The sequence below is a fragment of the Neoarius graeffei genome, chromosome 22 (assembly GCF_027579695.1).
Source record: "Neoarius graeffei isolate fNeoGra1 chromosome 22, fNeoGra1.pri, whole genome shotgun sequence".
NCBI classification, from domain to species: domain Eukaryota; kingdom Metazoa; phylum Chordata; class Actinopteri; order Siluriformes; family Ariidae; genus Neoarius; species Neoarius graeffei.
The window spans coordinates 2,005,727-2,020,935 of record NC_083590.1 but is presented as its reverse complement, the minus strand read 5'-3'; positions in this window follow the sequence as shown (position 1 = coordinate 2,020,935).

Genomic DNA, 15,209 nt, shown 5'->3' with positions numbered 1-15,209 from the left:
GACAGAAACACAAGTGGCCTCAAATGGTCCAGACGATGACGTTTGTTTACAACTGTACAGCACATGAGACCACTGGCTTCGCTCCCTTCTACCTGATGTTTGGCCGTGTCCCAAGGTTGCCAGTGGACTTGATGTTTCGCAGTGTTCTGTTAGACGACACAGTGTGTGACTACAGTGCCTTTGTGGATTCCCTGTTGAAAGACCTCAAGTCTGCCATGTCTGTTGCACAGAGACACACAGAGTCAGAACGGAAACACCAGGCGACCCAGTACAACAGGAGGGCTAAGGGTCAGTCATTATCAGTAGGAGACAGAGTGCTGGTGGCGAACAAGGCCTGCCGCGGCAAACGTAAGCTCGCAGACAGGTGGGGAGACACCATCTTCACAGTTGTTGCTACCAAGCCAGCGCTCCATGTTTACAGGATTCGTGACAGCAATGGGAATGAGAAAGTGGTGCACCGGAATCTGCTGTTGGGGGTCAACTTCCTACCACTGGATGAGAAGCTGGATGGAAGCTCCACGGATGATGATGAGGTGGATGTTCATTCTACTCGGGATGGTTCCCACCCTGTGCGTGCAGCTCCCAGTGATACCGTTTCTGTCTCCCCCTCGAATGACGCTGTCTTTTCCCTGGATGCAGTGGTAGGAGACCGTACGTCATCATGGGTCTCGCAACACTCAGGTGCCCCAGTAGAGCCCCCAGAAAATGTGACCGAAGATCCTCCGGTGGTTGTCACTCGCTCTGAGTCTCCCCTTGAGCATGGTCGTACTGACGCATCTAGTAGTCAGACACACAGTTTATCTGCGCGTTCTCACAGTCCTGTTTCACACACACATGCAGCACATTCTTCACATGCACCAGAAGCACCTCACACTTCTAGATTTGGCCGAGTTATTAGGCCAGTGTGTAGGTTAATTGAGTCTATGGTTCAACTCCAGTCTGTCCTTAACGATGACGTCCCAGGGAGACATGTCATCCATGTCTGAAAGAGTTTGATTTTTTTTTTTTGTTCTTCTCATTGACCCAGGTTAGTAGAGGGTCGTAAGTTAGTGTTGTCCTCCTATATATATATATATATATATATATATATATATATATATATATATATATTTTTTTTTTTTTTTTTCATGTTGGTGTACTTTCCTTGTCTGTATAGGCAGTAGGCCTTAATTTATGGGGTGTAAATGGCATCCCTGTTTCCTGTAAAGAATACTGAGACTTGATCAACCTTGGTTTCTTTTAGCCTAATTGGTAAGGCAGCTTTTAGTGCTGGAAAGTTTCTAATGGCCTGTATACAGAATGGATGTGTGTAGATCTTTGTGCAATTCTAGGGGGGTGAATGTAACAGGTTATAGTACTTCCGTTATAATTGCACAAGATCTCTGTGTACATTTGGTTGCACACACTGACAGTGAGTATACTGATAGTAAGCCCCTCCTCTAGCTCCCCTTGTCTGACCGGATTCCCCCTTCCTCTTTCCTGTCTTACATTTGTATGGAAGAGGTAGGTTTGATTTGTTTTAGCCCAAGGTCAATCCAGTTATTATTTATGTTAATATATGTCATCCATTAGTTTCTTTTATCAGGTTTCATTTACAATCAATATATGTGTATTATTGTTGGGGTTTTTTTTGTTGACTAAATTCTAATTCTGTATTATTTATGTTTTGTGTCATGACATGTGGATGCTAGTTTTGCTGAGTGCTAGCTGAAATGCTGTTTGGAGGACTCACTATATTTCATGTTGTCAACAGGTGTGCCATAATTATTATTTCTATTTTAAACATATGTATATCTTTTTTTTGTTTGCCTGTCTTACATTTGTATGGAAGAGTTTTGCTGAGTGCTAGCTGAAATGCTGTTTGGAGGACTCACTATATTTCATGTTGTCAACAGAAAATAAACCGCAGCAAGTGAATGTTTGGGTCGTCACCTTTAATATAAAAACAAAACACAACGCAGAAGTTTCTCCCCGTTACAGTAGCAGTAGCACAAACATTTAATGCCTCAGTCACAACCGGCCGTACGTGCTCCTACGGCCGGTCTACGTGCAAAAAACGCAAGAAACGCACGGAGGGCGCGCGTGTGACGTGCTGATTTTCGAGCCATAGACCGGCCGCAGAGGTTCTTTGTCATGTCAAACAATCTCTACGGCCGCTTACGTTTTTTTCAGGTTGCAAGACAAACTTATGGCCAACGTGCATCTTTCTCCACGAACAAAAAAAAAACGCAGCGATTTGGGAAACGCCAAAAATCGCACGGCCAAAAAATCGTACGTCCGGTTGTGACCTAGGCTTAAGCTAACAAACATGCTACGAGTTAACGAGCTTGTAACATGCATCATATCTGCAGCCATTTCTTCGTTTTTACCAGGGATGCAAACGGCGCGCCTTTTAGCGGATGCCGCCTTTCTCACGGCTGAATCGTGCAGATCTGATTTTTTTTGGGGGGGGGCGTTGGAGTGTCTGAATAATTTCATCAACGTAAATTCTGTATTAAAATTACTTTTAATACAGTATGAGAAGAAAATAGTAAATCAGTAAGCTGCGCAGTATGAGAAGAAAACAGTAAATCAGAAAGCTGCGCACATTTGCACAGCTTCCGCGCAAACGTGCGCAGCTTTCTGATTTACTGTTTTCTTCTCATACTTATACTTCTTATGTTTCATGGACTGTAACGGCATTTGCTTATTTAGTAATTTTAATACAGAATTTACTTTGATGAAATTATTCAGACACTCCAACACCCCCCCTAAAAAAAAATCGGATCTGCACGATTCACCCGTGAAAAAGGCGGCATCCACCAAAAGGCGCGCCGTTTGCATTCCTGTTTTACAAGCACCAAGCACATATCTTCTTCACTCACCTTCTGCTCTTCCATGAATGAAATGGCTTCCTCGAGGACCCTTCGAGCACGCAAAAACTCACTGAGGTCCAACATTTTCGGTCCGCGCGAGGCTCTCCCCTCCACTCTAGTGCGAAGTGCGCCCCCAAACTTGGTTCCCTACAGGCACCCATACTTCTGAGTTTAAAGTCAGAATTCTGAGAAAAAAAAGTCAGAATTCTGAGTTTAAAGTCTGAGTTTAAAGTTTTTTTCTCACAGTGGCCCTAATCCTCTTCCGTAGTAGAAGTGGTGGGATTTCTGCAGTATGGATCTCACTAAATTATTGGTCCTGATTGCAGCCCTGCTGATATACAGCCAAACTCTCAGGGATAATCACTCATTAACAATATCCAGGTTAGAGCTGATGATTTAATTAATTACTCTTGGATTAAATCTCTGGTTAATACATACATGGTATTTGTAGTCATGGAAAATGACTTGTAACTTCCCCTCTAAACGAGAGTTCGGGTCAAGTGTGGCTGATGTAATCAATTCTCTGTAATTGATTCCATTTCCTAACGTACACATTCCACAGAGTTCTAAATGTCAAAATCACGTTCACATAAATCTAACATTATAGCCCAAGAGCATTAGCTCAAAGTTGAGTCCAACCCGGAACAAATTAGTAACAAGCTGAATTTTTCAGAATATGTTCAGAATACCCTTAGGAATAACATACTAAAAGTCCCCGGGAATCCACCTTGTGCTCTCTGAGAAATTCAAGATGGCGTCCAAAATGGCCGCCGATTGGAGATTTTTCAATATCTCAGGGATAAAACATAATATAAATGCAATTAAAATGTTAAATTATATGTTCTCTCATACAAGCAATGCAAATTCACCATTGTCACACTGTTAAAATTAACCAAGATTACAAGGTCATTAATGTGGAAATTACATGGAATTTGATGGTTGACATGATTGACAGATTAGCTTAGTAGGCTACCTACATACATGAACATAATGTAAGACAACAATTAGACATCAATTTCCTTAATATTTAGTGCATCTTTAAGCTTTGATAAAATATTAAAGGGAAATTAAATTTGAGAACTCTATCTTCTAAAACTACAATGGCAAGCTGTTTCAGTACACTTCTTCAACATTCCGGCGACTTTCATGACAAAAAGGTCTGCCTCAATAAAAGCTCTTGCTTATAAACAATGAGTAGACTTAAACACTTCTCAGTGCCTCAGTTGTAATGCTTGGACCTTTGTTGTACCATCAATGAAGTAGGGAATTTATTCAAGCTTGTTTAAGGGTGGAAAAAAAATTAATCTTTGAGTTTCTAGCACCAGTCTTTACTACTAGCAATGCCAGTGTGTTCGGACAAAAAATGACTAAACTCAGCATGACCTTTTAAAAATGACTGAACTCAGCATGACCTTTTAACATGCCATTTTTCATTTTACACCACCAATTTACTTTAATTAATATTAATGAAAATAAGTGCTCCAACCCCTAGTAATTGTGTTTGTTGTTTTGTGAACAGAATAGGATGATACGGAATGAACGAGTAACCAATGGATCCACACTCTATAATCGGTAGTGTACATTAAATAGCACATGTATAGATTTACAATTAGAAGTCTGTAATTATTAGTCCTAAACATTAAGAACTGAAGCCATTTCAAAAACATATGAGATATCTTCATGATACCATAACGATTATTTTGTCATAACAGTCATTGTTACTGTTATAATAATGTGTACATTGTTATTATATAATGTTAATACACAATGTAATTAATACACACATGTTAGAATTTACTCTCCTACCCTACAAAACATATATTCTGACCTTTTAATTGCATTAATATTTTGTTTTGGGCCTGAGATATGGGCAGATCTCCATTTGGCGGCCATTTTGGACGCCATCTTGAATTTCTCAGAGAGCACAAGGGGGATTTCCGGGGACTTTTAGCATGTTATTCCTAAAGGTATTCTGAACATATTCTGAAATTTTCAGCTTGTTACTAATTTGTTCCGGGTATAACCCTATTACTCCTGGGCTATTAGGAAAAAAACATTATGTTAGTCTGTTCAGGTCGAATAAGTACATGAAAATGGAGTGTGAATTTTTAATCGCCAAAAATAATTTCTTGTGTGATTTACTGTATAAGAGCGAGATTCCTCCATCTGTCCTGGATCAGAAGTTTAAACACTTCTGAACGCTAAATTCATGGTTATTACACTCATTATGGCCATGTTATTTTTGTATTCATGTAAAATGACCTCCTGATGGTATCATCCATCAACTGTAGAAAACATGGACGGTGTGGCTCTATTGCCTCCCATTCGATAGAACTGAAATGAAAATTCCTCCGCCATGTCGTCATGTTTGGAGCCAGAGTCTGCGCAGTAGAAACGAGAATCAAAGTCAGGTACACCCGCTCATTTAGTTCGGCCGTCCGCTGAGCGTGTCACAGAATATCTTCACTGTGGAAATCAATCTTACAGCTATCCAGAGAGCTTAAATAAATTCAGCTGGAGATATTTCATTAAAACAGATGCATACAAGGACATTTATCACATGAACTGGAAATTCAACTACATTGATGCAACTACCGCTACCCAGTCATCAGACCAGTGTGGAATTCTCCAGCAGTGCAGTATGAGTTAAAGGAGAACTGAAGGCAATTTTTAATAAAAAATTTCTCATTTTATTAAATATAGGAATGCATTTTTGATAGCCATTTTATCGCTGCTATAGCAAGTTATGAGTGTTTGAAATATGCTATGTAATATATGAGTCCATGTGTCAAAGCAATGGCCATAAACGAGATTCGTTGAGACCTGTGCGAGACATCGTAGGACAGAAGTAAAACGTACAGCGGAAATCAAAGTGACCAACATCTGCCAACGCTGTCAAAAGACGCGCGCGCCCTCATTCAAATGCTGATGTAATCAAGCCGTAAGTTTTGTTTGTTTTGATAGAAATCAGGAAAGTTTGAAAAAAGTAGGCAGTAATCGTCATTTAAACTCGTTTTTGTGCAATATTTCGTTTGGAAAACAGTTTTCAAAATGGCGGCACTGACACCTGGCTGACACTTCATGCTTCGAAGTCTTGCACAAGTCTCATGAAGATCGTGCGGATGAGCGATGCCTGCCGTGGACCAAACGAACTAAATTCAACACGGCTAAAAACCGAATAGGCCGATAAGTATAATATTTAATTGCAATTAGTTGCCAATACGAGTCACGATATTCAAGATTCAAGATTTTTTATTTGTCATATACACAATAACAGACACAGTGGTTTATTATTGGGTAATGAAATTCTTATTTTGCAACTGCCCGACCAAACTACGCTTACCAAAATAAAAATATAAAATATGAAATATAAAGTGCATATGGAATGCAAAATATAAAGGTAGAGTGAAAAATGAAGATAACATTTAAATAAATAAATAAATAAAGAGGCAAACAAACAATGTGCAAACATAGATATACTGTGCAATGTCTTAAAAAAAAAGAGGCAAAAAAACAATGTGCAAACATAGAGGTAGATATACCATGCAATGTCTTGTGCAAAATTGAAAATATAATCTGTGGCTCAAAGCCTGATGGAAATATAGAGGTAGATGGTGATTATAATCCGTGGTTCAAAAGCCTGATGGAAATATAGAGGTAGATGGTGATTATAATCTGTGGTTCAAAAGCCTGATGGAAATATAGAGGTAGATGGTGATTATAATCCGTGGTTCAAAAGCCTGATGGAAATATAGAGGTAGATGGTGATTATAATCCATGGTTCAAAAGCCTAATGGCCTGGGGGTAAAAACTGTTTGTCAGTCTAGTAGTCCTTGCTTTCACACTCCTGTAGCATCTGCCAGATGGTAGGAGCGTGAATAGTCTGTGTTGTGGGTGTGTTTGGTCCCTGATGATGCTCTGTGCCCTTTTTGTGACCCGGGTGTTGTAAATGTCCTGTAGTGGGGGGAGGACAGCTCCACAGATGAACTGTGCCATTTTAATGACACGCTGGAGAGCCTTTCTGTCCTGAGTTGTGCAGTTCCCGTACCACACAGTGATGGAATTTGTCAGGACACTCTCCACTGTGCACTTGTAGAAGTTGCTGAGGAGTTTGGTGGACAGTCCAAATTTCCTCAGCTTCCTCAGGAAGAAAAGTTTCTGTTGAGCCTTCTTGATGGTCTGCTGTGTGTTGTGTGTCCAGGTGAGATCCTCACTGATGTGAGTTCTGAGGAATTTAAATGTTTTCACCCTCTCCACCTGTGTCCCGTTGATGTGCAGCGAGGCGTGCTGGTCTCTCCTCCTCTTCCTCGGGTCAATAATCATCTCCTTGGTCTTCTCAGCATTCAAGGAGAGGTTATTTTCCTGGCACCAGGAGACCAGCTGAGCCACCTCCTCCCTGTAGGCGCTCTCATCTCTGCCGGTGATCAGCCCAATGACAGTGGTGTCGTCAGCGAACTTAATGATGGAAGTGTTGCTCTGGGTGGGGGTGCAGTCGTAGGTGAAGAGGGTGTACAGGAGTGGACTGAGCACACAGCCTTGGGGGGTCCCTGTGCTCACTGTCTTGGTGCTGGATGTTCTTGTACCGACTCCGACAGCCTGGGGTCTGTTTGTGAGAAAGTCCAGAACCCAGCAGCAGAGGGAGGATGTCAGTCCAAGGGTGGAGAGCTTCTCAGTCAGTCTGCTGGGGATGACGGTGTTGAAGGCTGAACTGTAGTCCACAAACAGCATTCGAACATAGGTGTCCCTGTGTTCCAGGTGTGACAAGGCTGTGTGGATGGCTGCATTGACGGCATCATCAGTTGAACGGTTCTGACAATATGCGAATTGAAGGGGGTCTATTGTGTCTGGGATGCCCTTTTTGATGTATGGCATGACTATCCTCTCAAAACACTTCATTACAACTGAAGTGAGTGCAATTGGGCGATAGTCATTCAGGCATGTTATATTGTTTTTCTTTGGGAGGGGCACTATGGTGGTGGTCTTGAAGCATGTGGGCACAGAAGACATGGAGAGGGACAGGTTGAAAATGTCTGTGAAGACCTCTGCTAACTATGTGGAGCAGGCCCTCAAAGCACGTCTGGGGATGTTGTCAGGGCCAGCTGCCTTTCGGGGGTTAGTCCTCCTGAAGACCTTGCTCACCTCAGTTATGGTCACAATAGGTGAAGAGCTCTGTGCTGCCTCTATTGGTAGAATCCCTCTGTGTTGGTTGGTGTTGAGGGTGTCAAAGCGAGCATAGAACTCATTCAGCTCATCTGGTGATGTGTTGTGGTTGGCTGTGACCCTGCTGTTCTTCTGCTGAAAATTGGTGATGTGTTGCAGGCCCTGCCACATGCATCTGGAGTCTGAGGTGTTGTAATAACCTTCCAGGTTCAGTCTGTACTGCCTCTTGGCTTCCCTGATGGATCTGCGTAGGTCATATCTGGCCTTTTTATATCCATCTGCGTCGTCAGAGGCAAAAGCGGTGAAGCGTGCATGTAGCATGGAGCGTACTTCACTGTTAATCCAAGGTTTTTGGTTAGGATATATTTTGCAGCGCTTGGTGGGGACAATGTCATTAATACATGTACTGATGTAGCTGGTGACCACAGATGCATATTCCTCTAAATCCACAGAACAGTCTTCTCTCAAAGCAGCAGTCTTAAACACATCCCAATTTGAAGAACTGAAGCAGTCCTGGAGCACTAGATCAGTCTCTTCATTCCAGACTTTAACAGTTTTACTCACTGGGGGGGCTTGTTTGAGAAGGGCCTTGTAAGCTGGGTAGAGGAACACAGAGATGTGGTCAGACTGTCCAAAGTGGGGGCGGGGCACAGCCTTGTAGCCATTTCTCACATTGCTGTAGACATGGTCCAGGATGTTGTTGTCCCTTGTCAGAAAGCTCACGTGTTGATGGTATTTTGGTAGCACAGTCCTGAGGTTGCAATGATTAAAATCCCCGGCCATGATGAACACAGCATCTGGGTGTGTGGTCTCGTATTTGCCGATGATGTCATGTAGTAGTCCTAGCACTGTAGTGTGGTCAGCCCGTGGCGGGATGTAAACAGCCAGCATAAACACAGCACTGAACTCCCTCGGTAGATTAAAGGGTCTGCACTTCACCATCAGCACTTCAATGTCTGCACAACAGTGTTTTTCAACCACCTGTACATCTGTACACCATCTGTTGTTAATACACACACCGCCACCTTTGTTTTTACCGGAAGCAGATGTGCGGTCTCTGTGGTGCATGGAGTGGGTCTGTAGTTCAATGGCCGGGTCTGGCAGGCTTGCAGTAGTCCAGGTTTCTGTAAAAATCAGGGCACAACACTCTCTGATCTCACGTTGAGATGTTATCCTGGTTCTCAGCTCATCCATCTTATTCTCGAGCGAGCGAACGTTAGCTAGCAGAAGGCTAGGTAGCGGTGGTCTTGTAGCTCTAGCCTTTAGCCTAGCATGTAGCCCGCCTCTCTTACCGCGCCTCCGTTTTGGGTGCGTGGATCGTCGGCCGTTTCGCCTACTCGAGTCTGGTGATGATGCGGCCTGCCAGATAGTGTTGGTGTAGCTTTGGTCGTTGTCAGTGATGAGAAGAAAGCTACAGTCCAGAAGGACTGGACTGGGCCCGTGGTGAATTTTACCAATGTCCAGAAGTGTGTCTTTGCTGTAGGTGATCCTAGTGTACAGGCACTGAGCATTTGTCACAATCAAAATTACTAAAATAAACAATAAATACAATCGGTGTCGGGAGTGCATCGCGAACACGTTCGCCACGGGGGGGCGCCATGATTAAAGTATCAAGTATAATATAAAGTTACTAAAACTGAAAACGTAATTGAATAACACATTAATTAAGAAATAAAGCAAGTTTAAAAATGTGGCAGCGGGGGCGTGGTCGAGCGTCGGTCTGTGAATGGAGGGCGGAGTCAGGGAAGTGGCAGAATCACTGCACCTGACGGGAATTAACCTGTGTTTGTGTGTCTTCCCCAGTGACCGCGCCCTATAAGAGGAGAGGGAGTGCAGAGGAAGGGAGCTCTCTCCCCAACCAGAACACTTGTGTGTGTCTGTGTGCGTGTGTGTGCGTGCACGCGCATGTGAGCGTGTGTGACTGGGAGAGTGTCCTGGATGTTTAAAGCTGAAAAGCTAAAATGAAAGAGTTTAAGAGAACTCAGTTCTGGCCTGCCGTGCTTCTGTGCTCCACCCACCACAGAGTCTTCATACAGTGGTGCCGAAACCCGGGATGGAGCGCAGAGGAGAACAGCCCCATTGAGTCCTCCCCTTTCAAGGACCTGATCCATGCCCTCGCCACAGCCCAACAGGGCCAGCACCAGGTGCTGGTCACCCTCCGGAAGGAGCAGGAGCAAAAGTTCGAGGCCCTGGTGCTGGCACAGCAGGAAAATCACCAGGCGTTCCGGCACCTATTCGCGTCGGCGGGGTCCACCACCTCCACCGCCGCGGACCCTCTCCACCTCACCCTAACGAAAATGGGCCCGCACAATAACCCCGAGGCCTTCCTCGAGCTCTTTGAGCAGGCAGCAGAGGCACGGGGCTGGCCGGTGGAACAGCATGCAGCGCGCCTCCTCCCCCTGCTAATGGGCGAGGCGCAGCTGGCCGCGCTACAGCTCCCCGCCGACAGCCGGCTGGTCTACGCCGACCTCCGCAGGGCCGTCCTCCAGCGTGTGGGGTGCACCCCGGAGCAACAATGGCAGCGCTTCCGCGCTCTGCACCTGGAGGAGGTCGGCTGGCCGTTCGTGTTTGGCCAGCAACCCCAGGACGCCTGCCGGCGGTGGCTGAGGGCCGACAACCGCGACACCGAGGGAATCGTCGATCTGGTGGCACTGGAACAATTCATCGCCCGACTTCCCGAAGGAACAGCGGAGTGGGTCCAGTGCCATCGCCCGGCGTTGCTGGATCAGGCCATCGAGCTGGCGGAGGACCATTTGGCATCTGTTCCGACAGCAGGACAGCATGTCTCCTCTTCTCCCCTCTCTCCCCCTCCCATTCTCTTCCTCATCCTCGCCCCATTCCCCCCCATGGAGGCGAGGGCCGGCTCCACCCCAGCCGGCCTGCCATTTCCCACTTCTGTGTCTGTCTCTCCCCCCCCCCTCAGGTGAGTGAGCTCCGGAACACCGGTGCAGAGAGAGAGCCTGGGCCGGTTTGCTGGCGCTGCAGGGAGCCGGGGCACCACCAGCATCAGTGCTCGGCGATGGAGGTGGGCACGGTGGTCCGGATCCCCAATGCGCCAGAGACCGCCCTCGATCGAGCCGGAGTGTATCGCATACCGGTGAGTATCCAAGGGGATACGTATCAGGCTTTGGTGGACTCCGGCTGTAATCAGACCTCAATCCACCAAAGCTTGGTGCAAGATGAGGCATTGGGTACAGCACAATTGGTGAAGGTGTTGTGTGTGCACGGGGATGTTCACAACTACCCTTTAGTGTCAGTCCACATTCTATTTTGAGGGGAGAAATTTAGAGTAAAGGCGGCGGTTAATCCTCGCCTTACCCACTCGATAATTTTGGGGACTGATTGGCCGGGATTTCGGGAATTAATGGCACATTTAGTGAAGAGTGGGGCCTGCCATAGTTCAGCGGGGGGAGGTCCCGGTGTGGCATTGGTGGGAGTAGCTGTCACAGAGCCGTCTACGTCATCACCGCGTCAGAGTGAGAAGCAGCAGGCTCCTCCTCCCTCTCTCAGGGAATCCCTCACGGATTTCCCGTTAAAGCAGTCGTGAGACGAGACTCTGCGGCATGCGTTTGACCAAGTGAGAGTAATCGATGGTCAAACGCTCCAGCCAAACGCCACCCCATCCTTCCCCTATTTTTCCATTATGAAGGATAGATTATACCGAGTGACGCAGGACACTCAGACTAAGGAGCCAATCACACAGCTTTTGATGCCAAAGAGCCGCCGGGAATTTATATTCCCGGCGGCTCACTTTAATCCCATGGCTGGACACTTGGGGCAGGATAAGACACTAGCCCGAATAATGGCCCGGTTCTATTGGCCAGGGATTCACGGTGATGTCCATAGGTGGTGTATGGCGTGCCGCGAATGCCAGTTAGTAAATCCAGCGGCCATTCCAAAAGCACCTTTGCGCCCTCTGCCATTAATCAAGACTCTGTTCAAAAGAATTGGGATGGATCTCGTTGGGCCATTAGATCGGACAACACGAGGGTATCACTTTATTTTAGTTCTGGTGGACTATGCAACGCGATATCCAGAAGCAGTGCCTCTTCGCAATATCTCAGCACGTAGTATTGAGGAAGCGCTCTTCCACGTCATCTCCCGAGTTGGAATCCCCAAAGAGATTCCAACTGATCAAGGCACTACGTTTGTCATGCACACTGCGCGAACTGTATGGGTTACTGGGAATTAAGCCGATCCGCACCAGCGTTTATCACCCACAAACAGACAGCTTAGTCGAACGGTTTAATCGCACCCTCAAAAACTTAAGATATTTGTAAGCGAGGACGCACGCAACTGAGACAAATGGCTGGAGCCCCTGTTATTCGCAGTGCGAGAGGTCCCACAAGCCTCCACGGGGTTCTCCCCATTCAAATTATTATATGGGCGTAAGCCACGTGGCATTCTAGATGTACTGCGGGAAAACTGGGAGGAGGGACCTTCAACAAGCAAAAATGAAATTCAATACATTATCAACCTGCGCGCAAAACTCCACACACCCACACACCTAACCCAGGAGAATTTGCAGCAGGCCCAAGAACGGCAAATCTGCCTGTACGACAGGGGCACGCGCCTTTGGGAGTTCGCGCTGGGAGATAAAGTACTCGTGTTGTTGCCCACGTCGAGCTCCAAATTGATCGTCAAGTGGCAAGGACCCTTTGAGGTCACACGGCGAGTTGGGGACGTTGACTATGAGGTGAGGTGAACAGACAGGGATGGGGCGTTACAGATTTACCACCTCAATCTGCTAAAACTTTGGAACAAGGAGGTCCCCATGGCATTGGTGTCGTTGGTTCTAGAGAAGGTGGAGCTGGGGCCGGAGGTTCAAAAGGGTACATTGACATTGCCCACCATTCCGGTCCCCTGTGGAGACCACCTCTCCCCGACCCAACTCACAGAGGTTGCCCAGTTGCAGACAGAATTTTCTGACGTGTTCTTGCCCCTGCCCGGCCACACCCGCCTCATAGAACACCACACTGAGACGCCCCCGGGGGTGGTAGTGCACAGCCACCCTTACAGGCTGCCCGAACACAAGAAAAAGGTGGTTCGGGAAGAACTCGAGGCCATGCTCGAAATGGGCATCATCGAGGAGTCCCATAGTGACTGGAGCAGCCCGGTGGTCTTGGTTCCCAAGACCGACGTGTCGGTCTGGTTCTGTGTGGACTATAGAAAAGTCAATGCAGGGTCTAAATTCGATGTGTACCCAATGCCTCGTATTGACGAGTTGCTCGATCAACTAGGCACAGCTCGTTTTTATTCGACACTGGATTTGACAAAGGGATATTGGCAGATCCCCTTGACTCTGCCATCCAGAGAAAAAATGGCCTTTTCCACACCATTTGGCTTACACCAGTTCGTCACACTTCCTTTTGGGCTGTTTGGGGCACCCGCTATGTTCCAGCAGCTTATGGATAGGGTCCTCCGCTCCCATGCCACCTACGCGGCTGCATACTTAGACGACATAATCATCTATAGTAATGACTGGCCGTGGCACCTAGAACACCTAAGGGCCGTCCTTAGGTTGCTGAGGTGAGCGGGTCTCACAGCCAACCCGAAGAAGTGTGCGATTGGGCGGGTGGAAGTACGGTATCTGGGCTTCCACTTGGGCAATGGGCAGGTGCGTCCCCAAATCAATAAGACAGCAGCGATTGCAGCCTGCCCGAGGCCCAAGACCAAAAAGGGGGTGAGACAGTTCCTGGGGCTGGCTGGCTACTATCGTAGGTTTATACCTAATTATTCGGACATCACCAGCCCGCTGACTGGTCTCACTAAAAAGGGGGCACCAGACCCGGTCCAGTGGATGGAGCAATGCCAGCAGGCTTTCTTAGAGGTAAAGGCTGCACTGTGTGGGGGGCCACTGTTACACTCCCCTGACTTTTCCCTCCCCTTTGTTTTGCAGACGGATGCGTCGGACAGGGGACTGGGGGTGGTTCTGTCCCAGGAGGTGGAGGACTGCTCAGTGCTGTACATCAGCCAGAAACTATCGGTGCGTGAGGGCAGGTACAGCACCATCAAAAAGGAATGCCTCGCCATCAAGTGGGCGGTCCTCGCCCTCTGCTACTACCTGCTGGGGCGCCCTTTCACCCTCTGTTCGGACAACATGCCCCTGCAGTGGCTCCACCGCATGAAGGATGCCAACGCATGGATCACCCGTTGGTATCTGGCACTCCAGCCGTTTAAATTCGAGGTGGTCCACAGGCCGGGGGCGCAGATGGTCGTGGCGGACTTCCTCTACCGCCGGGGGGGGGGGGGGTCGGCTGCAGGCCGGACGGCTCCCTGGCCTGAGTCAGGCAGTGGGGGTATGTGGCAGCGGGGGCGTGGTCGAGCGTCGGTCTGTGAATGGAGGGCGGAGTCAGGGAAGGTAAGTGGCAGAATCACTGCACCTGATGGGAATTAACCTGTGTTTGTGTGTCTTCCCCAGTGACCACGCCCTATAAGAGGAGAGGGAGAGCAGAGGAAGGGAGCTCTCTCCCCAACCAGAACACTTGTGTGTGTGTGTGTGTGTGTGTGTGTGTGTGTGTGTGTGTGCACGCGTGCGAGTGTGCGTGACTGGGAGAGTGTCCTGGATGTTTAAAGCTGAAAAGCTAAAATAAAAGAGTTTAAGAGAACTCAGTTCTGGCCTGCCGTGCTTCTGTGCTCCACCCACCACGGAGTCTTCCGACAAAAAATGATTTCAGTTCCCCTTTAATAACTCATCAATTAGGGCACATGGCTGCTATTCCGAGTGCACTGTGAACTAACTAGCCTACGTATAAAATCCACCCATATTACTGGTAGTGTTCACAGACGAACCAGTGACTTTTGCACAAATTTCAATCGCTGGCTGGCTGGATGTTGTTCATGCTGAAATAATATTGCCATCAACACTGCTATATGGCTAAGTAGCTAGCACTACTTAAAAACTAGCTTTTTCATATTAAATCTCTCAATGTTTCAGACATGCTTAAGAGAAATGCTTAACAGTTTTATTTGTGCACGAGTCCAGAAAAATTTGAATAAGTTGGTATATGACAGTAAATTCTGCAGTGAAGCTCATCAGTCTCTTCCGGCCATCCATTTTATAATCCACGTATTTGATTTGGTGTAGGTTTTTACACCAGATGCTTGTCCTGACCCAACCCTACCCAAGCTATCTGGGTTCGGGACTGGCGCTAGGTATGCACTGGCTTGTGTAACCCCATTGATTGGGTATTG